We start from the raw sequence: 21,769 nt of genomic DNA on the forward strand, positions 1-21,769 counted from the left end.
TGACTTTGCGAAATTTCCAAGATGTAGTTGGAGAAGATTCTTAGAGTTTATTAAGCAGATATTATGAAAGGCCTTCCTACTAGAAACCAACTAGATCTTGGATACACTAGGACAATTATGCTTGAATGCACTGGTGAAATCATAAGAGAGAAAGCAAAAATTTCTTAGAATGAATAAATTCAAAGGCGCAGGGAGCTTAAAGTAGAGTAAGTGCAAGATATTAGCAAATAGCATTTACCCCAGGATAGCATTTACTTACCTAACACTAATTCTGGGATGAGGACACTATGCTTTAGGCCCATGCTTTTTTATGACAATCCAATTTCATAAAATATAACAACAACGTTTTAAAAACATACTTTAAAAAATAAATATATATACCTCAAAATAACTTATGGTTTAAGAAAATAGAATTTGGAGACCAAAAATTTCAAACTAAATGTAATTTAAATACTCTGCAAAATTTATTAAATGCAGCAAAAATGATCATCTGAAGGATATTTACAATCATAAACTATTAAAAAGAATTGCTGATGAATAACAATCAAAGCATCAAATAAAAAAACAAGAAAAGAACAATAAACTTAAATATAGTATAGACCTAAAGCACAAGAAGACTAGAAATAAAAGTTATAAATGAAAAGCAAAAATGCAAAAGAGAGTATCTACAAAGAAGTGATTCTTTGAAGAGAACCCCAAGTAAAATTAAAAAAATGGAAATTATACATGAACAATATTATGAAATGGGAAATATTTGTATGACAGGTTGAAAATTAGAAAAATGTAAAGACTGAAAAACCATGTATTCTGTATTAAAGTATTTAAAAACCAGGACTAGGTGTTTTTACCAGAGAACTCCACCAACCATTCAAGAAACACACCTTTTCAATCCCTTAACTCCCCTGAAGAAGATGGAAGCTTACTCTACCAGATATAAAATTCATCATAAAACTGTGGTAATTCGGGCAGTATGGTACTAGTACAGTCATAGACAAACATCAAGGAACAACTATAAGCAGATACATGCATGTATGGCAACGATATAGGAGAAAGGTGGTATTATAGACTGTGGGAAAATGAGGAACTCTGTATTAAATGGTTCTGTGAAAATGGGGAATCCAGGTAGAAGTATCAATGTAGAGCCTTACAACAAAAAATACAAGAAAACAAAATCCAAACAGATCTAATTAAACATCACAGTCAAAACTGCAAACTTTCGGACTACCTTTTTGGAGACTATCTTAAGAAACTCAGAGTTGAAAAGATTTTCTTAGGCAAGACATACACACGCACTCACACGCACATATAAATGCTAACTAAAGAAGAATAAATCTTAAATGCAATTTTATAATTCTCTGTTAAAATCTATGCAGATGAAAAGATAAACCACAAACTGGAAGAACATGTAATCCACAGGAATACCGTAATATCAACACAACCACGGCAAATACAATAGCCTAATAGCAAAAAATGGCAAAATTCACCAAAATGAGGACACTCAAAGAAGAGATTAATTTTAAGAGAAAAATGACAAAAAAAAAAAAAAAAGGGAAATGAAGTTTTTGGGTCTGTTAATTTTAAAATGATGGCAGAAGTTGTGAATCAAGCTAACCAATAGCCTGCAAATTGGTACAGGAATAAGAAGTGTGTGGGAGGAACATTTGCTTAGCCTGGTGATTGGGGCAGGTGGGATGGAATGTTCAAGAGCTGAATAGATGTTCAGCCAGTCTACTTGCTTCAGCCTCCTCCTGTATCCTGGCTCAGAACTCACTGTTGCCCCTGCCAACCCCTTTCTGCTACATGACTTGACTTGCTTCATAGGGGCCTCGCCCTTCCTTCCCTCATCTCTTGTGGTTATTAAGAGTTCAACCTTGTTTTTTTTTTTTAATTATCTAAGGGACAGCTTTCTCAATGGCTGTCTTTATCTCCCCCACTATCTTTATCCTTGTGAGCTTGCAATATTTTTTTATCCTCTGTTGTTGATTTAGTGAGGGGAAGAGATAAATTCCTATGTCTAATAGGCCATGATTTACTTGAAATCCTCTGCTTGGAAATTATTGCTGAATTTTCACTCTTCACAATCAGCTCAGGTCTGTAGGTTCTCTGCGTCCCAATTGTGTTTTGTTATAGAAAACTATATTCTCTGGGTATGAATTCGGGTCTAGCACTTACTGTGTTGAGCAGCATGAACTGTTTATTGGGCATAGCACAAAATAGTTTAAGAATAAATCATTTGAGTAAAATTCCAAGGTTATTTACCACATGTCAGTCATTGTGGCCCATTCCACCTGGTAGAACAGCAGTAATACCCACGGTATGGATCCTTGACTCGAATGGCCTTCCCTAAGGGATATTAGAGAGGATTTCCGTTTTGGTTGGAACTTTGGCCCGAGTGATCATTGGTATTTTCCTCTCGAGATTCCAATTCCACTTTTCTCTCTTGGTTTTTCTGTTATTTTGAGGGTTAGCAGCAGCAGCAGCATTTGGCCTGAGAAAAGCTTAAATCAAATGAAACTGATCACTGGTCTATTCTTCAAGGACCCCTCTTGGGGACTGCCGTAGAATGCCCTACTGAATTTGGCATTGTGGCCTGGATGCCCAACAGTTTGGTGATCTGATCTCAATCTGGTCTTTAACATGCTAAATGTTATATTCTTAATCCCAGCTCACTGCTTCAGTTTCTTTATAGGGAAAAAGAAGGGGAGAGCATAGCCAAGACGGTTTGGTCCAGCCATGAATGAATATGAAATCTTACAGAGAAGGCTGGGCTCATAGTGAGAAAATAATGCTGGCATTAATCCACTTAGAATTGCACAGTGCTCCCACCCCCCCACCTACAATGTGGATTGGTTTAACACCCTTTGTTGGTGTTATTTGGCCATTCCCTTCAAATGCTAATGACCAGCTAGTTTAACACCCTTTATTGGTGTTATTCGGACAGTCCCTTCAAATGTGAATGAATAGCTTGCTTTGTTTCCATAGACAGGGGAGCCAAATAACTACAGGGCCTAGAAGCAAATTATTTCTCTGGTATAGACCCACCCTGAATGACGAATTGGGCTCTATGGTGGCTGTTTCACTGAAGACTGATATTTCCCTACCCATCGCAAACCAGGCCAAAAAAGGAGCTAAACCATTTTCTCCTCATTATCACCTCATTAAGCTCCCCAAGCCAGTGCAGGGCTGGGGTAGAGGCCTGCTACAGGTAGCTTAATGAGTTTCTTATTTATAGGCCCTGTGCTGTTATGCAAAAGCTTGTTATTCCCAGGCTTGGAGTATGGCATTTTCTAAAGGGAGTTAAGAAATGTAATTATCAAGGCATCTTAGTATGGGCATCACACCACTTCTTGGCCACTTGATCAACAATAAGTAAATACATTTGCTAGATTTGTAGAATTTGATTTTATGCTGTGATGTTTACCCCATTTTTCTCATTTTCTTCTAACAACAGAACAGATGCTGGCCCAGATGTGGAAAATGCAGAAGTTTGCCAGCTTCAGGATAACTCCAAATTCGTAACTGTACACGGCATTCCGCAGATCTCTCAGTTTGCTTTTTGAGGGGAAAAAATCTCCCCTCCCCCAAAAGTGGTAAGTGTTTTTTTCTTGTTTTTTTATGGGACTTGGAGATCACATTTGAGGCGTGAAAAGCAGTCCCAATTTTAGTTCCCATATGAAGGTATTAAAAATTGCTGATTTCATATGCAAATATACAAGACTAAAATCAGTGTTCCATATCTTGGGTTTATAAAAATACTAAAATTTGAAGCGATGAACATTTATTAAGCACTGACTCTGTATATGTGTCTGGCATTGGGCAAGGTAGTGACAAGATATAAAATGTTAAACATGTAAGTCATTGTCATAGATTTCAAGAACTTTATCATCTGAAGAAGTCCTAGCAGTCATAACTTAGGTGTATATAGAGATATTACATATGTTTATTCAAGTGTGTGCATATGAATATGTATGGATGGACATATATTTCTCCACAAGGATGGTATATATTGAAGGAAGTAGAGAATAATTTTAAAGGAAAATGAAAGTTGGTCAGTAGAGAACAAGCCAAATAGGTACCTCTGTTCTCACTAATACATAGTGACTTACGATATCAGAGCAAAAGCCACCTAAAAGGGACCCAATTAAAAGGGGAAAGGATCTGGCTGTATTTAAGCAGCAAGTTTAGCAAACTCTAATAGTTCAAATATTTGAATGCCTGTGCTGGATGATATGGAGTATATAGAAATCAGTATTATAAACCATCTCTTCATCATGTTTATGAATAAGTAGGGGTAGGGTCGGTACATAAAGCCATATAATACCATCCAGAATATCGCTCATTAGACAAAGAAAAAGTTAAAGAAGTATCGGGAGGAATTCTTGCAATTAAAAAAATAAAATGGAATGGATGAGTTAGAATTTGAGCTCACACCTAATAGGATGGAAAGGTTTCAAAAGAGTGGTTGCTTCCATATTTTAATGTGGGACAGACTTAGGAGCAATAATTGGTTATCAGGAGCTTTAAAGATAGACCCCTTGTCTTCAAGTTATATTTTCAATACCCGTTCCTGGTGTTTTCTCTTGAGTTTTATATATTTGAGGTGGCTGACACAGACAAAGAAATGGCTAAATCTCATTCCACTCTGTGCTATTTTTGCACAAAAAGCTCACAAAGGTGTAAGGTAGGGGATGGCAGGTTACATTCAGAAAATAGGGATTAATTTATCCTGGTAAGAACTTGGGAATATATGCATAACAGTAGAAGATATAGAACAGAGAAAAAAGTGTAGGTAAAGATAACAGGTGGATCAATAAAGCCAGCTTCGGGGCACCTGGGTGGCTCAGTCAGTGAAGCGTCTGCCTTTGGCTCACGTAATGATCTCAGGGTCCTGGGAGGAAGCCCTGCTTGGGGCTCCCTGCTCAGCAGGAAGTCTGCCTCTCCCTTTACCTCCACCCCTCCCCCCAGCTTGTGCATGTGCTCTCTCGCTCTCTCTCAAATAAAAAAATAAAGCCAGGTTAGGATTTTCAGGCTTCGTTGTTGGCGATAGTAAAGAACATTTATTTTCTAATTTTTTTTTTTCCCCTGAGCAATAGGAAGGAATGATCAGATGGTTTGGAGACACTGCTAAAGGGAAAAACTAGAGTTTGAGAGATCATTTAGGAGCCTAGTCAATAGTCTAAGTTAAGGTGAAAAAAAAAATTTTTCTGATAAATCAGAAAGAAAATGAAATCAAGATGAATGTATGCTAGATTAGAGTTGGAATACTAATTTAGCAATTGAAAAGTTTGTATAATTGAAGATTAAGATTTCAAGGTCGGATAACTGGGGAATGATAATATGTGAAAATCTATATAGGAGCTTTTGGTTTAGAATTTGGCAATGGAATAGATGGTAAAAACTTATTTTAGAATGCTAAGTTGGAAGTTCACACATCTTTTGCAATAGTGTGTCCAGCAGGCAATGGCAAATTTGAAACTGTAGTTTGAAGGAATATTTTCATTTATTCTATAGCAGCAATTATAAAACAGTATAGAAAGAAAATCGAGAGTGGGAAAATCTACTACGTACACTGTATGGAAAGGAGAAATCTGAAGAGAAAACAGGTTAGTTCAGTTTCACAGTTTATATAAGAAGAATATTCAAGATGAAATAGAAAATAGTGTCAAATGTTCTAAAAAAAACCGTTCAATAATTGAGAAAAGGTCATTATAATTGCTGGCCAGATGGTAAGAAATGAACAGCTGAATATTAATCTATAAGTTTTTAGCTTAACAGATGTATACAGAACATTCATCCAAAAGCAATGGAATACAAATTCTTCTTAAGTGCACATGAAACACGCTCCAGGATAAATGATATGTTAGGTCACAAAACAAGTCTAGGAAGATTGAAATCCTATCAAACAAACATCTTTTCAACAGCAGTATGAAACTAGAAATCAATTACAAAAAGAAAACTAGATAATTCACAAATATGTAGAAATTAAACAGCTACTGAATAACCAATGAATGGGTCAAAGAAGAAATTAAAACAAAAAATACTTTGAGACAAATAAACATGGAAATACAATATACCAATACTTAAGATGCAGCAAAAGCAGTTCTAAGAGGAAAGTTCATAGTGATAAATGCCTACATAAAGAAATGAGAAATATCTCAACCTAACTTTATAGCTCAAGTAACTAGAAAAAGAACAAAGCTCAAAATTAATAGAAGGAATGAAATTGAGTTCAGAAAAAGTTTAAATGAAATGCGGACTAGAAGGACAAATTTGACAAACTCATGAAAATAAAAAAGGACTGAAATAATTAGAAATGGAAGAGATGTTATGCCTGATAGCAAAAAAAATAACAGACTACCGTAAACACTTATACATCAACAAAATGGACAACCTAAAAATGGATAATCCTAGAAGCATACACAACCTACCAAGACTAAATCCTGAAGAAAGATAAAATCTGAACAGACTGAACAGTGGGGAGACTGAATTGGTAGCTAGAAACCTAACATACAAACCTAACATACAAAAGTGTATGACCAAATGGATTCAATGGTAAATTCTACCAAACATTTAAAGAGTAATTAATACCTATCCTTCTTGAACTCCTCTTCCAAAAAACAGAGGAGTAAGGAACCCTTCCAAACTTATTTTAAGAGGCCAACATTACCCTGTACGAAAACCAGATAAAAACAAGCCCCCTTCCCCCCACCAAAAAAAGAGTAGGACAGGCCAATATCCCTGATAAACATAGATGCAAAAATCCTCAACAAAATATTAGCAAATCAAATTAAGAAATACACCACGATCAGTGGATTTATTCCTGGCACGCAAGAATGGTTCAACATCCACAAATCAAGCAAGGTGATACGACACATTAACAAAATCAAGACAAAAATTATGAGCAGGAAGGGTCCAAAATGACAGTGTAGAAGACCCTGAACTCACCTCCTCCGCAAATCAAATCTACACCTATTTATGGAGCAATTCCTCCTGACAAAGCACTGAGGACTTACTGAGCAGCTCCTGTGTGACAAAAGACTGAGAGACCACATAGAGAATAAGAGAGATGAGACACAGTAAATAAAGGAACTCCCACCCCCAATGCTGCAAATTCCAGTGGGGAGGGATAGTATGGAGATATTGTGAACAGATTCTTCTGCCCTGGGACATTAAAACAACAACAACAACAACAACAACAACAACAGCACTGGTGTTTAAAAGAGCAACTGAAGTATAAAGAAACCAGGCCCTGGAACCCCGCCAAACATTCCAAACTGCTGGAACTCTCTCTAGGTCAGAGGGGCTGGCAAATGCCATGGCTTACATTCCCCTTCCACCATGATAATCCAGAGAGGAGCAGAGTCCAGGTGCCATAGGTGGTCTCCTGCCTCAGGAGACCTAGACTCCTAGCCCACACCAGCAGACCCACCAAGGCAGCCCCAGGATGATGAACACTTCTGGCAGTATTCACCATAGCTCCAGCCATCTTGCCAAAATGACATCACCCTGGAATACTCCAGACCTGGACAACTTTGGCTCGAGATGACTTCTCAGAACATCCCTGGTGCAGGGTGCTCAGGGATCACCCATGTTCACCTTGGCTTTGGATGACTTGCCAGGGCACTTCTGCAGAGAGAGGCCTGGGAATACCCTAGCCCAAGCCCACTTCAGCTTCAGCCATCCTGCCAAGGCAGCCCCTGCACAAGGTGCCTTGGGACGTCTCCCCCACCATGCCAGCCAGCCAAAGCTACCAGGCACACCCAGTCTACACAGAGGATGACCATACACAAGACCACTGCTTCAAGTTTAGGAGAGGGACCTGTCCCACCTAATTTACAGAAAAGAAATATAGAAAGTCAAGCAAAACGAGGAGACAGAAATATGCTCCAAATGGAAAAATAAGACAACACCTCAGAAAAAAGAACTACATGAAATGGAGTTAAGCAATATACCTAATAAAGGGTTCAGAGTAATGGTCATAAAGATGCTCACTGGCCTGAAGAGAAGAGTGGACGAACTCAGAACTTCGATAGAAGTTCTTCGATAGAAAATGTTTAAAAAGAGTTGAACAATACAATAAAAAATGAAAAAATATATATACTAGATGGAATCAACAGATTAGAGGATCCAGAAAAATAAATCTATGATCTGGAAGATAGGGTAACGGAAAGCATCCAAGTAGAACAGCAAAAAGAAAGAAAAGAATTTAAAAAATGAGAATAGGTTAAGATCTTTTCCACAACATCAAGCAAACATTCACATTATAAGGGTCCCAGAAGGGAGAGAGAAAGGGGCAGAAAACTTGTACGAAGAAATAATAGCTGAAAACTTCCCTACCTGGGAAGGAAGCAGAGCTTCAGGTTCAGAAAGCACAGAGAGTTCCACACAAGATGAACTCAAAGAGGTCTGCACCACAACATCTAATAATTAAACTACTGAAGATTAAAGATAGAAAATTTTAAAAAGAAAAAAGCAACGACTAGTTATGTAAAAGGAAAACCTCAGAAGTCTATCAGTTGATTTTATGCAGATAATTTTCAGGCCAGAAGAAAGTGGCATGATGTATCAAAGTGCTGAAGGAGAAAAGAACAACAACAACAACAACCCTACAACCAAGAATACCCAGGGAATTAGCATTCGGAATTGGGAGAGAAGTAAAGAGCTTCCCAGAGAAAAGTTAAAGGAGTTCATCACTACTAAACTGGCCTTACAAGAAATGTTAAGCGGACTTCTTTAAGTAGAGAAGAAAAGGCCATGATTAGAAGGAAAAGTATGGAATGAAAATATTTCATGAGTAAAAGCACACATACAGTAACAGTAGTAAAGCAATCACTTATAAAACTAGGATGAAGGTTAAAAGACAAAAGTAATAATTTCAATTATATGTAAAAAATAAGGGGACTCACAAAATAAAAAAGATGTAAAATATGACTATACATATACATATATACAGATGTATATATATGTATATATATAAATATGGAGGGGGAATAAAAATGAAGATTTTTAGAACGTGTTTGAATTTAAGTGGCCATCAACTTACGTAGACGGCTCTATACTTAGGATGTTACGTGTGAATCACATGTTAACCACAAATCAAAAGCCTGTAATACACAAAAAATAAAGCTAAGAGTAACTCTGAAAATGTCATCAGTGCAAGAGAGCAAGAAGAAAGGAACAGAAAAGAGCTACAAAAACAACTGAGAAACAATTAACAAAGTGGTAATGAGTCTGTACCTGTCAATAATGATTTTATTTTTCTTTTGAGAGAGTGAGTGAGTGAGTAGGGAGAAGGGAACAAAGGAGAGGAAGGAAGGATCTTTAGCAGGCTTCATGCCCAGCAGGGAGTCTGACATGCGGCTGGATTTCATGGCCCTGAGATCATGACCTGAGCCAGAATCAAGAGTCAGACGCTTAACCAACTGAGCCATCCAGGTGCCCCTCAATTTTTTAAATGAAATTGTCTAAATTCTCTGATTTAAAGACAAAGAGCAACCGGATGGTAAGACCCATCGATATGCTGCTCGCAAGAGACTCTGTTCAAACCTAAAGACACATATATAGACTGAAAGTGAAGGGATGGAAAGATGATATTCCATGCAAATGGAAACAAACAAAAAAGCTGGGGTAGCAATACTTTTAGCAGACAAAATAGAATTTAAAACAAAGAATATAACAAGAGACAAAGAAGGGCGTTACATAGAGAAAAAGGGATCAATCCAACAGGAGGATATAACAATTATAAATATCTATACATACAACATTGGATTATCTAAGTATATAAAACAAAGATTAACAGACATAAAGGGGGAGATTGACAGTAATTTAGTAATAGTAGGGGACTTTAACATCCTACCAACATCAATGGATAAATCATCCAGGCAGAAAATCAATAAGAAAAGAGTGTCTTTGAATGACACATCAGACCAGATGGATTTAATAGATACATACAAAGCAAACCATCCCAAAACAACAGAATACACATTCTTTTTAAGTACACATTGAACATTAAGGATAGATCACATGTTAGTCATAAAACAAGCCTCAATAAATTTACTACTGAAACCCTATTAAGCATCTTTTCCAGCCAACAGTATGAAACTAGACATCAATTACAAACAAAACAAAACAAAGAAAAACAAAACAAACCCAAACTGGAAAATACACAAACACATGGAGGCTAAAAAACACCAAATAACCAACAGGCCAACGACCAAATCAAAGAGGAAATTAAAAAAAAATGAAGACAAATTAAAATGAAAATACGACAGTCTGAAAATCTTTGTGACACAGCAAAAGCAATTCTGAGACAGAAATTTATGGTGATGTAGTCCTACCTCAAGAAATAAGAAAAATCTCAAAAAATACAAACTTACACCTAAAGGAATTGGAAAAAGAACAAACAAAGCCCAAAGTTAGTAGAAGAAAGAAAATAATAAAGATCATAGTGGAAATAAATGGAGACTGAAGAAACAATAGAAAAAAAAAAAATCAAACCCAGAGTTGGTTCTTTGAAAAGATAAACAAAATTGGTAAACCTTTAGCTAGCTTCATCAAGAAAAAAGGAAGAAACCAAATAAATCAAAAATGAAAGAGCAGATATAAGAACTAACACCACAGAAATACAAAGGATTATAAGAGAATATTATGAAAAGTTATGTACCAACAAATTGGGCAAACTAAAATAAACGGATAAATTCCTAGAAACATACAATCTTCCAAAACTGAGTCAGGAAAAAAACAGAAAATCTGAACAGACCAATTATTGCTAATGATAGAATCAGTACATTAAAAACTTCCAACAAAACTCTAAAGTTAGATTTACAGGTGTATTCTATCAAACATTTAAAGAAGAGTTCATGCTTCTTCTCGATTATTCAAGAAAAATAAAAAAGCTTCCACATATATTCTATGAGGGCAGCATTACTTTGATACTAAAACCAGAGGGAGACACCATAAAAAAGAAAACTATAGACCAATATCCCTGATAAACATAAATAAAAAATCCTCAACAAAGTATTAGCAAAGCGCATTCAATGATACATTGAAAGGATCATTCATCAGGATCAAATGGGATTTATTCCAGGGGCAAGGATGGTTCAGTGTTTGCAAATCAATGTGATATGTTACATTACCAAAATAAAAGATAAAAGTCCTATCCATAGATGCAGAAAGAGCATTTGACAAACTTCAGTATGCATTCATGCATTCATGATAAAAACAAAATCCGTCTAGAGAGAACATACCTCAACATAATAAAGGTCATATATGATAAAACCACAGCTCACATCATACTTAATAGTAAAAAGGTTTTTTGCTAAGTTCAGGAACAAGATGAGGATATCCACTCTCACCACTTTTATTCCACTGGAAGTCCTAGCCATAGCAAGCAGACAAGAAATAAAAGGCACCCAAACTGGTAAGTAAAAAGTGGAAATGTCATTATTTGCAGATGGCATACTATACATGGAAAACCCTAGGGACTCCACCAAAATATTAGAATGAATCCAGTAAATTTACAGAATACAAGTTAATATTCAAATATCTATTATATTTCTGTACACTAATAACAAAGTAGCAGAAAGAGACATTAAGAAAATAATTTCATTTGTAGTTAAACCAAAAATAAGACTATACCTAGAAATAAACTTAACCAAGAATGTGAAAGACTTGGACTCTGAAAACTATAAAACACTGATGAAAGAAATCAAAGATGACACAAAAGGTAAGATACTCGATGCTCATGGATTGGAAGAATATTGTTAAAATGTTCATACTACCTGGAGCAATCTAGAGATTCAATGCAATTTCTATGAAAATACCAACAACGTTTTCCACAGAACTAGAACAAATAATCCAAAAATGTGTATGGAACCACAAAACACCTTAAATAACCAAGCAATCTTGAAAAAGAAGACCTAAATATGAGGTATCACAATTCCAGATTTCAAGATATTCTACAAAGCTATTGTAATTAAAATAGTATAGTACTGGCACAAAAATGGACGTATCAACGGAACAGAATAGAGATGCTAGAAATAAGCCCATGCTTATATGGTCAGTAATACACAACAAAGAATATAGAATGGGGAAAAGAGGTTTTTTTTTTTTTTTTTTTTAATTAATAGTACTGGGAAAAGTAGACTGCTACATGCCAAACAAAGATACAGGTCCACTTTCTTACACTCTATGCAAAAGTAAACTCAAAGTGGATTAAAGACCTAAATGTAAGGCCTGAATCCATAAAAGCACTAGAAGAAAAAGAAAGGCATTAATCTCTCTGACAGTAACCAGAATAACATTTTTCTAGGTGTGTCTCCTCAGGCAAAGGAATCCAAAGCAAAAATAATCTATTGGAAATATACCTAAATAAAAAATGTTTGCACAAAGATACCTATGCACAAAATGAAAAGGCAACCTGCTTAATAGAAGAAGATACTTTGAAATGATATATCTGTTAAGGGGGTAACATCCAAAATACATAAAAGAACTTACAAAGCTAGTATCAAAAATAAACTAATTAAAAATTGAGCAGAGGAACCGAAGAGACATTTTTCCAAATGAGACATACAGATGGCAACAGACACATGAAAAGTTGCTTAACATCACACTCAGGAAATGCAAATTAAAGCCACAATGAGCTATCACCTTACCTCTGTCAGGATAGCTAGTATCGAAAAGACAAGAAATAAGAGGTGTTGGCCAGGATATGGAAATAAAGGGATCCCATGCTCCATTAATAATGAAAATTGGTACAGCCACTGTGAAAAGCAGTATGGAAGTTCCTTCAAAAACTTAAAAATACAAATATTATACAATCCAGTAATTTCACTACTGAGTATTTACCCAAAGAAAGTGAAAAGATTAATTTGAAAAGATAAATGCACTCCTATGTATATAGCAGCATTACTTACCATAGTCAAGATATGGAAGCAAACTAAATGCTTATTGGTAAAGGAATGAGTAATCATGACATGATACACACACACTGGAATATTATGCTTCTATAAAAAATACGAGATCTTGCCATTTGCAACAGCGTAGATGGACCTACAGGGTATTATGCTAAGTGAAATAAGACAGAAATACAATTACCATATGATTTCATTTATATGTGGAATCTAAAACAAAGCAAAGGAACAAAGCAGAAACAGACACATTAATACAGAGAACCTAGTGACTGCCAGAGGGAAAGGGGGTGTGGGTATGGGCAAAATGCGTGAAGGTGAGGAGAAGATATAGGCTTCCACTTGTGAAATGAGTAAGTCACAAAGATGAAAGGTACAGTGTAGGNNNNCAGTGGTATTATAATAGTGTTGGATGGTGACAGATGGGAGCTATACTTGTGAACATAGTATAAAAGTGGTGGTACACCTGAAACTAGTGTAACATTGTGTGTCAACTATACTTGAATAAAAGTAAAAAGATGCATGCAATTCCACTTTGCTTACTTTGACTCAATCATGCCTTTAAGGAATTATAATTTTCCCTCTATTACTACTTAGACTCTGTACTAATGCTAAACAAACTATACTCACATATTCCTTTAGCAAGCATTATGCACTAATAAATCATATGATCATCTCAATAGATGTAGAAAAAGCATTTGACAAATTCAACATCCATCTATGATGAAAACTCTCAGCAGTGTGGGTATAGAGGAAACATACCTAAACATAATAAAGGCCATATATGATAAAACTACAGCTAACATACGCAATGGTGAAAGGCTGAAAACTTTCTAAGACCCAGGTCAGGACAAGGATGCCCAATCTGCCACTTTTATTCAACATAGTACTGGAAGTCATAGCCACGCAATGAGGCAAGAAAAATAAATTCAAAGTAGAACAGAGGAAGTGAAACTGTCACTATTGCCAGATGACATATTATATATAGAAAACCTCAAAGATTCCACCAAGAAAAAAAAAAAAAGAACTAAACAACAAATTGAGTAAAATTGGGGCATACAAAATCAAAGCACAAAAATCTGTTCTATTTCTATACACAGATAATCTAACAAAGAATTTAAGAAAACAATTCCATTTACATATGCATAAAAAAGAATAAAACATCTCGGGATAATTTAACCGATGAGGTGAAAGACCTATACACTGAAAACTATAAGACATTGGTGAAAAAAAAATGGCGACGACACAAATAAATGGAAAGATATATTGTGCTCATGGATTGGAGGAGTTAATATTGGTAAAATGTCCATACTACACTAAATAATCTGCAGATCCAGTGCAAGTGCTATCCAAATTACAACGGCGTATCTCACAGATATAAAGAAACCCAAAATGTGTATGGAATCACAAAAGACCCTGAATAGCCAAAGCAATCTTGAGAAAGAAGAACAGAGCAGGAGGTCTCATGTTTCCTTTTTTTTTTTTTTCCAAACAATAATACAAAGCTATGGTAATCAAAGCAGTATGGTATTAGCATATAAACAGACACATTTCAATGGAACAGGATGGAGAGTCCAGAAATAAACCTATGCACTTATGGTCAATTTAGGACAAAAGAATCAAGAATATACAAAGAGAAAAGGATAGTCTCTTCAATAAATGGTGCTGGAAAAACTGGCCAGCCACGTGCAAAGGTATAAAACTGGACCAATATCTTTCATCATACCCAAAATCAACCCAAATGCACCAAAGATTTGAAAATAATAACTGAAACAATAAGAATCCTAGAATAAAACTAGGTGGTAAACTTCTTGACATCAGTTTTGGTGATGATTTTTTTAATTCGATGCCCAAAAGAAAAGCAATAAAAAACTCAACGTGGGAGTACATCAAACTACAAAGCTTCTGTACAGCAAAGGACACCATTAGCAAGACAAAAAGGCAACTTAGGGAAGGGGTGAATATCCAAAATATGTAAACTCCTACAACTCAAAAACAAAACAAAAACACCAAAAAACCCCCACAACCTGATTAAAAAATGGGCAGAAGGTCTCAATAGACATTTTTCAAAAGAAGACCTACAGACGGCCAATAGATGCATGAAAAGATGCCCAACATCAGTTATCAGGTAGGTGCCAAGTAAAACCACAATGAGATACCCCCTCGCCTGTTAGAGTAGCTACTATCAAAAAGACCAGAGATAAGAAGTGTTGGCAAGGATGTGGCGGAAAGGGAGCACTTGGGCACTGTTGGTAAATTGGTGCAGCCACCATGGAAAACATCATAGAGGCTCATAAAAAATTAGAAATAGAGTTACTACTCAATCCAGCAATTCCACTTATGGATATTTATCCAAAGAAAATGAAAAGCACTAACTCCAAAAAATATGTGCACCTTCTATTTATTGCAATATTATTTACAATAACCAAGATACAAAACAGTGTCCATCAATGGATAAACAGATAAAATAAATATACATGCAATAGATTACTTAGCCATAGAGGGAAATCTTATCATTTACAACAACATAGATCTTACAGACAGTATGTTAAGTGTAACAAACAAAACAAACACCACGCTCATAGGTAACAGAACAGCCAGGTGGTTGCCAGAAGCAAGCGGTGTGAGATGGGCAAAATGGATGAAGGAGGTCAATAGATACAAATATGGTGAATAACTCAACACATTTGAAAAATTATGTAAGATGAATATATCTTATGAAAAACATATTACCAAAATGGACACAAGTAGGAATGAAAAACTGCATTGTCCTATTATTTTAAAGAAATCGAATACTTAATTTAAAATCTTTCCACAGGAGAAACTTCTGGCCCAAATAGCTTCACAGGTAAATTATTCCAAATATCAGAAGAAAAAAAAAAATGGCACCAATCCTGCACAATGCTTGCAATGGTCAAAGAGTAGGAATGCTTTCTAACTAATATTAGGAGAATAGTATAAACCCATGTAACCAAAACCTAATAAGAACATTAAAAAAAAAAAAACAGTATTATGGGCCAAACTTTTTTTTTTTTTTAAACGCAGACAGAAATATCTTAAGTTATTAGTAAATTCAATCCAGGTCCCTATATAAAAAAGGATAGCACATCAAGTTGGGCTTATTCTAGGAATGCCAGGATGGATTAACATTCAAAAAAAATTAACTGAATTTATCATGTTAAAATATTACAGGAACAAAAGCTTATGATTTCCACAGATCCAGAAAAGTATGTGAAAAAAGGTAATGCCCCTTTAGGACTTAAATACACACACGCATACACAAACCAACTCAGCAAACTGAAGAATCAAGAGAAACTTCTTTAAAAGGCATTTATAATTTTTTTTAAAAACACAAAACTAGAGCAACATTTTGCTTCTCTGAAGTACTTAGAGTTCCTAGCTAATGCAATGCCAAGAAATAGAAATTAAAAAGATGGAGGTCACCAATTTCCAGTTAGAAGTTCTGGGACATAATACAACGATACTGTGTTGAATGTTGCTGAGAGATAGCTCTAGGTGTTCTCACTATAAAAAAAGACAGGATAATTCTGTGAGGCGATGGAAGTGTTAACCCTACTGTGCTAATCATTTTGCAACATATAAGGGTATCAAATTATGTTGTATACCTTGAACTTACACAATGTTATATGTCAATTATATCTCAAAGCTGGAAAGAAAGAAAGGTATGTGGAATGGAAAGGTAAAAATAAAACTAATTATTCAACAGAACACTTGTGCTCCTAAAAACCCCAAAAAAGAACCTAAAAATCCAATAGAATTAATAAGTGAATTTAGCAAAATCCCTGGCTACAAGGTTAATCAATAAATATAAATGAATTGTGTTCTTATGCACTTGCAACAGACATTTAGAAAATGAAAATTAATACCATTTATAAGAACATAAAATCGAATACTAGGAATAAATCTCACAAAAAGGATGCAAGTTGTCTGCACTGAAAACTACAACATTACTGAGAGAAAATAAGGCTAACATGAATGGGATATAGTACATTTATAGATTGAGATTGTATTTTGGGGAAACTGCTATCCAAATTCCTAGAAAATGTTGTGAATATTGACAAACAGATTCTAAAATTTTTATGGAAACAAAAGACAAAGAATAACCAAAATAATCTAAAAGAACGTATCTCAAGGATTTACACTAATAGATACAAGACTTGTAAATCTATAGTAATTAGCAATGTACCAGTAGGTACAAGGACAAATAGACTAATGGAACAGAAGAGTCCGGAAATAGACCCACAAATACGTAAGCACTTGATTGATGAAAGTTACTGACAGAAAAAAAAAAAAGAAAGAAAACAATTCTAAAGCAATGGCAGCAAAGTTACCATTGTCTTATTAGTGTAGACAATCATTTTGAGTGATATTTACACCATTTTACAGATAAAACTATATATACACACAAATTTTAACTCTTTCAAAGGTAAATCTCCTATTTTCCTAAATATTAAAAAGATTTCAATCTTCTCAAAACTAAAATCAACTTTGGCATGTTTTTCAATTTTCATTTAATAAATTACCATTTTATTACATTTCTTAATTATAGGTAAGTGAGCTTTATCAGCATATTAAAGTAAGGAAATTATAGACTTAACTGATGTAATACCTATTTTAATTTCTAGGACATTGCAAAATCTTATTCTATAAATGTCTACTTTCACATTTGAACTTCAAAGTGTTAAACTTATTTACCTCCAGGGAATGTCTAAGAGGTCAAATCTTCCTAAATAGATGGTTTTCACACATACCACCATCTTGACAACATCTGGACTTCACAGAAGCCACAGAGTAAGGAATAATCCTCAAGACCTAACACAACCACATTCCTATCAGGGTAAAATGATTTTCTAAGAAAACGCTTGATCTTTCTGTAACTTCAACGAATATAAATATATCTAAGTCCTGTTCCTAATGTAGCTATCTGATCTTTGTATACTTTGGGGGGAAGATCAGGCAAACATTCTCTCTGGCGATTCAAAAACCTGCTTTTACCCAGAGACAAAATGTCAGGGAGAATTTGATAAGCTGACCAAAGAGACCGCCTTTTGATAGCACGTGGAGTTTGCTGAGTATCAATGGAAATTTAGCAAGTGGAATGGGATTCTTTCCAGGTGATATTTACAAATAGCATCCTTTTCTATCTTCCTGGTGCTTCACAGTAAAGCTAAATTTGAATGTTCATCAGCCAATAAAACATAGTATAGATTACTATAAGACAGCAACAAGAAAATAAAGCTTGTACAATAAGGAAAATAAATTATTAAAACATGAAAAATCAATATGATCATGATATTTAAAAACCCAATCCTACTAAGTCCCATAACAAGTTTGCAATCAGATTTTGTGGGGCAGTTCCTCTAGAAGAAGCTTCTGATTTGGTGTCACCTTGACCGACACTGAAGTTACAAGCGCGCACCATAAGGGAAACTTGGGCCACGTCTGCAGGTCTGATGTGAGCTTTAGCATTTCCCACTGTGGCAGGTAATTCTCTGCTTGCCAAGAAAGTCACTGGAGACATGTCAGGGCAAAGGACTGACTCAACAGATTTGTAGAAACCAAGGGCAAGATTTTCCATTCAAAGTGAATTGGAACTTGATGAAAAGCTCACAAGGCAAATGTTTAAAGATAACTGAACTCGAAACTGACACGAGGCAATGGATGTCAAGAAGACCCTTGTGCTGCCATCGGGGCTGCCAAGCCACACCATACCTGCCAACTCAGTAGGGTTCAGGGATCCAGGCAGGAGCCTCAATCTGAGCTCTTGTTCTACCACTTATTATAGGACCTTGGGTGAGCCACCTTCCCTCTACACCTATTTTCTTCAAAAGTCAAGATAAATCACCTGTCATAAGATAGGGGAGCACTCTGTGGCCTCTGTCTTCTTTGTAAATATGCACCGTCTTTGTACATGCTTAACGGTATCCGATGGGCTGCTGGAACAGGTTTTGGGGGTGGGGGCCGGGGGGTGGGAAGAACAGGAGTCAAACAGCTCAGTTTAAGTCCTGATACAATTATTAAATAATACCCTGGATTATTTAAAAATAATTATTGAATAGAAAGCATGATGGGTGCTTAGAATGCAAAGATGAAACAACAACAACACCGGGGTTTAAGATTAAAATGAGGACTAGATAATACCCACTAGTACCCAGAGCTGCTTCACGCAAGAGTATGCTTTACTTCCAACCTGTTGTGCTGGACTGGGCTGTGAGGTTTGCTTTAAACAATAAAAATAGGGATAATAGGTGTACCTTCTACGCAAAAATGTGAAGCTTCAGTATGTAAGTTGCCTAGCACTCTTTTTTCATGCTTCTCACATTGTTCAAGGATGTATTCAGACCTTAAAAAAGCCCCAGTATACAAGTGGGTTGAGCAAGGAATGCATTTTGTTGTTTTTAGAGGCCCTGAAGATTTTTTTTTTCTGCAGAATAATCAAGTTTTTCTTTCCTGATAAAACAATGAGATGATTTTTTTTTTTTTGCATAAAGCTACATTTGTTCAATGTAAAGAACTGGACTTCATTCTGAGTTTATATTCTTCCTACATTCTTATGCTGTGATAAAATATCCTTTTATGAAATGATTATCATTCTGTTAGAGTAGAATTCCAAAACGTGAAGGAATACAATGAGAACGTACCCCATGACTGCCGTGCTTTGGGGAAAAATACTCCTAATAATTGCAAGAGTGTGCCTTCAAAAGATGTGCCCATCAAGCCTTCTGTCCTAGCCTGTCAGCCTTTCCATGTGAGAACACGCATCAAGTTTTGGGTTTCATGTTGGGAACCAAATCTTGATAGCTTTGCGTGACCTTTGAAATAGGATGACTGGTCTCTGAAGGTGCCACTGATCTAATCCCAGATGGCTGAATGAAGTTCCTGGATGAGGGGTGCTCAGTGGCTGCCTTTACCACGGTAGGCATTTCAAGGCCATGCTACAATTCGCCATCTTCAGACATTACCCAGGTATGTGAAGTGGTGTGAAAATGGGTCTGTGGTTGCCTGTATGAATGAAAGGTTTCTGCTCTAACCCCAAACAGTCCAGGACTTAAGCCGGTTTGAAAGAAGATTTAGACTAGAAGATTCAATTTTTAGAAAAATAAAGTAAAATTCTAGGACCAACATCAAAGATTACCGTGGAATGAATAGTGTTATTTAATGAGTGGATTGGAATGGGGAGAAGGAGTGTGGGGAAGGTTGAAAATTATCAAACTGGGTACAAGTTGGCATTTGCCAATTCAGACTTAGGAAGCCCTCCCTGGAGCCCCGCTGTGCCTTTGCACTGCTAATTCCTCGTGTTTTATTTTTCTTTTAGATGCCTTTCCAGTGGAGCTCACGCACACACACACACAAACAAAAAAACAAAATACAACGGTCTCCAACATACTAAACAGCTGTCTACAAGATCAGAAAGCATCAGAAAAGACCCTAAAGAGTTGTGTAATCCCAGAGGAAGATCTTGTTGAAATGGAGAAGCGCTTGCAGCAGAAACCTTGGAAATTTCAGGGAGTGGGATTTTATTGTCAGAACTTTCAATGAACAGGCAGCCACAGATCCTGGGAGCGTTAAATAAAAATTACCAACAAGCTGTCTTACCTGTGTGCACTCCGTTGAAAGGAAGGGCAAACGTGAGCGAGTCGCGCCTGTACGTCAGTCAAAACTCTGACAGCTACCCTGTGAAGTTTGACGAGCTGCCATGTGCTCGACTACCTAAGATACTCTTAACTGAACCATAAAAAGACAAATAAATTAGTAATTGCATCCCTCCTGTCAATGTCCTTTTGCGTGAACTTCTCAAGCTGTTGGTTAACATTGTCTGGAATGATTTATCAATATAGTCTTAGCTTTCTTAGAAAAGACAGATGCACTTGATTTTTTTTTTTCCAAATTGTTTTACGAATTGATTTAAGCAAATGATACAGATATTGCCAGTTTCTGGACCTCTCCTTTTATTCCCTGTTCTGCCTCCTCCCATTAGGAAATCAAACCAATAAGATTAACATAATCTTTCTTGGAATTGACTGTTCTTTTTAAATAGATCCCATGATAGACATGTGTAAAAATCAATAACAGGCTCCTCATTTGTCAAAGCTAATGACTAAACTCATTTTGAAGTTCAATAGTGGTTACTGAAGAGTGGCCACACATTATATATCTAATCCTGTACGTCTCTTCACTTACTCTGCAGAAAAACAGAACAAGGAGGCTTTGTTGCTTGAGGCACAATATAAAAGCTTGGGTTCCCATTTTATTTCTACATATTCATTTTTCCTCCAAAGTATGACGATTTCTTGATTGTCCGTGCTCATATGTTAAAGGCAATAAAATGAAGAATTAATTCTTCTAACAATTTCTAATACCTTTTCCTCCCCTACCTTTTTAAAAACCAACTGCATTGTAAGCTCCTTCAATTATATCCTTAACTCCTTGAGGTTATGGGCCATGTCTTACATATTTTTAATATCCCCAGAGAGACTAACATAGCAATGGGGTCACAGGTTAGCATAAAATAAAGATTTTGTTGAATTAAACAGAATTAAATTGTCCAATATCGTGGTCCATGGCATAGCAATTATCTTAGGCCAGACATTCACAAAAGGTAGAGCTTTCCAGCAGACTCTACTTTGATAACTGGTTTTTCTGCTACCTCCCACAAAACCCTTTCCTGCAACTGCAAAAGGGTGAGAACGGATAGGTTTTAATAAAACCCCCTCCTCCCTTTTAAACATCCTCTGATTGCAGGTGTATGCCAGCAACCGAGCATCCCGAAATCTAGAATAGAGAGGACATTTTCGCCTCCAACTGATTGACGGCAGATTTTTCAATGATTGTTAACAAAG

At 36.0% G+C, this 21,769-nt stretch overlaps 1 long non-coding RNA gene across 2 annotated transcripts in view; it reads left to right on the forward strand.

Annotated features, from left to right (window-relative positions):
• The window catches only part of LOC121100192, a 131,603-nt gene extending 110,797 nt beyond the window's left edge, over positions 1-20,806 (forward strand). Inside the window, exons 2-4 of one of the 2 annotated variants that reach the window (XR_005831918.1) lie at positions 3,452-3,590; positions 19,753-19,895; positions 20,245-20,806. This is a non-coding gene — a long non-coding RNA (uncharacterized LOC121100192). Of the gene's footprint in view, positions 1-3,451; positions 3,591-19,752 lie in introns of both variants that reach the window. The other variant, XR_005831917.1, reaches the window with a different exon arrangement.
• The last annotated feature ends 963 nt before the right edge of the window (positions 20,807-21,769 follow it).

The sequence above is a fragment of the Ursus maritimus genome, unplaced genomic scaffold (assembly GCF_017311325.1).
Source record: "Ursus maritimus isolate PB19 unplaced genomic scaffold, ASM1731132v1 scaffold_35, whole genome shotgun sequence".
Lineage (NCBI taxonomy): Eukaryota > Metazoa > Chordata > Mammalia > Carnivora > Ursidae > Ursus > Ursus maritimus.